The sequence below is a fragment of the Crocuta crocuta genome, unplaced genomic scaffold (genome assembly GCF_008692635.1).
Source record: "Crocuta crocuta isolate KB4526 unplaced genomic scaffold, BGI_CrCroc_1.0 scaffold119, whole genome shotgun sequence".
Classification (NCBI taxonomy): domain Eukaryota; kingdom Metazoa; phylum Chordata; class Mammalia; order Carnivora; family Hyaenidae; genus Crocuta; species Crocuta crocuta.
Genome location: NW_027551562.1, coordinates 8744604 through 8747144, shown reverse-complemented (window position 1 = coordinate 8747144; position 2541 = coordinate 8744604). Strand labels below are relative to the sequence as shown.

At 54.3% G+C, this 2541-nt stretch overlaps 1 protein-coding gene across 2 annotated transcripts in view; it reads left to right on the top strand.

The window, feature by feature from the left end:
- AGO2 (argonaute RISC catalytic component 2) overlaps positions 1-2541 on the top strand; it is a 99034-nt gene that overhangs the window by 414 nt on the left and 96079 nt on the right. The gene's annotated exons all lie outside the window — the stretch shown is intronic.

Sequence of the window (2541 nt, the reverse complement as noted above, 5' to 3'; positions counted from 1 at the left end):
GAGACCGAGCCCGGCGGGCCTGGAGCGCACTCGCTTTCGTTTTTCTCTCTGCCAGCACTTGTGTGGCCCCTGCTCCGGGGGAAAGTCTGGAAATGCTGGATTTGGGCTCATTCCCGCTGGTAGTTAGTGCTGCGGACTGAGAGGGCTGGGAAGCGGCCCCCCCAAACCCCTGAAACTGCGTGCGGCTCGTTCTCATTCCAGACACGCCGGCTCCTTATTCAAGTGCTAATTGCCTTTTACAATTTACTAGAAGCTGGTGAGGAGAGGTGTCGACTCCCTTAGCACCCCTTTCTACCAGCCCGCTCTCTTTCTTTGGAAAAGTTCTAAAAAACTTCAAGGAGTAACACGTCCCCCCCCACCCCTTCCCCGTTGTAAAGGCCCGGGTGGAAGGGCGGCGGGGTCGCTGGGCCAAGAAACCGGTCAAGTGTTGTAAAGCTTTTTCTCCTTCTCCCGCCAGGCACGTGGCTCCCTAATTTCCCGGCTGGCCCTGCCACTTGGACAGGGCATCGCCTGTCCCCTTTGTCCGCCAGGCTCCAGCGGGCTGCAGGCCCGGCCCCCGCCCTCACCAGCCGCCTGCTGATGGGGCCCTGGCTCAGCTGCCCCAGGTCAGGGGTCTGGAAGCCCCTCTTGATCCGCTCAGCTCCCTTGTCGCGGGTCCCCGGCTGCTGTGGCCGTTCACCACCAGCAGCTTGTGCCTGGTGAATCCTGAGTGTCTTCTTGTGTCACTTAATTTGGAAGCTTTTCCAGGGCTGCGCCCCACAGACTTATAAACCCTTACAGGCTCCCAGCAATTTGACTGAAGAGTGGTTTTAATCCTACACCTGGGAGGTGACTCCGGGCTGGCCGGGTGGACTCTTACTACAGCCCTGAGGGCAGATTTGACTTCTAGAGTCCCTGGGCAGGCGGTTTCCCCCCCCTCCCATGAAAGGGGAGGGTAGCCCCTTACCTATCGGAGTGAGGATCCCCAGGAATGCCTGTACCGGAACCCAGCAAGTGTTACTCACCACACCGGGGACTTTTCCAGATTGTCACTTTAAAAGTTGGAGATCTGGAAAAAGTGAAGAACCTTGAGGAAGGTCAGGCTTTCCTGCTGTGCCTCACGTTAATTAACCCATAGGGTGGCTTTTGTTAAATTGGTGATGTTCATTTTGAAGGTAGACAGCAGAGGCTCCGATAGGTTAAGAACTCTGCCAAGGTCAAATGGCCAGTGAGCATTAGGACGATTTGTCTGATCCCAAGCTGACTGCGGACACCCTCCTTAAAGAAGTGGCTTTCAGTCCTTTTGACCTTGACCCACAGTCAGAAGTACCTGTTACATCTAGGCTGGCCTGCTGTGCGCATGCGCTCAGGTATAATTGACCCGAGAGCTTCAGGAAGCACCGCTCACCCTGAACTGTGTGCTCTGCTCAGGGGTGTTTTGTCGCTTCTTGCTTCCCAAGACCTGTCATCCTTAGGGTCCCCGGGCTCATCTCTGGTCACTGACAGCTTTTGGAAGAAGCCTGCTGTGCTCTGGGCCTCTGTGTGCACTGGGAGGGGGGCCCCGTGGCCCGCAGACAAACCTGGAGCCGGACAGCTTTGGTTGCAAAAACAAAGGGGCCTGTGGGATGGTTGTTAGCTCCTGGCAGGATGGGACCGAGCCCCGATTGCAGGCTGTGCGAGCGCGCTGTGAGGGTGAGGCTGGGGTGCCCCCCCCGCCTGTGCTCCACACACCACGGCTTTCAGGTTGGCTTAGAAGGAGCTTTTGGAATAGTTTCTTCGATGAGACTCTTTTTATTGTTATATTTCCTAACGTACAACAAGGAAAAGACAGTCTGCCCGGATTGTAGAAAAATTACAAATAGGTTTGCTACTTCCAGTTCTCATACACTTAGGAAACAATTTAGGAAATTAACTCAAAAGGTAGAATTCGCAGTAGGTGGGTGTTATGCCCGTTACAAATGCTGTTACAGAAGGTGGATTAATGTTTGGACCCTGCAGATGTCACTGCTTATTAGTGTTTTTAGCTTCGAAAGAGCTAGTGCTTCAGGACGGTGGGTCTCCAGTGACCCTGAACTTTGGGAGATGATCAGGTTCGCTGTTTGTTTTTATTTGTGTGTTTGTTTTTAACAACCTGAAGATCTTCCAGTGTGTCTGAGGGAGCCCAGGAGATTGTTTCTTTTGGTTTTGTGGTGCTTGGCTACTGTGTTTAACCCCTCGCAGCATTGCAACAAAGTAACTTTCGTGACACATAAGTCTTACTTGGGAGTTGTCTAACGGGGTGGAGACTTCGGGAATCCCTGGCTTCCAGTGGTTTCCAGTGCCGAAGTGCTGCTTCTGCTCTCCCCACCCCAGTTGTCAGCGAAGATGTGCCCCCGTGTCCCAGTGAGGGCGACTTTGGCCATATGGCAGATGGCCTCTGCCGAGAGAGAGAGAATCCCAAGCAGGCTCTGCGTCATCCATGCAGAGCCTGATGCGGGGCTCAAACTTTTGAACCATGAGATCACGACCTGAGCTGAAGTCGGAGGCTTCAGACCCGGTGACCCAGAGGGGCCCCCCCCCCTT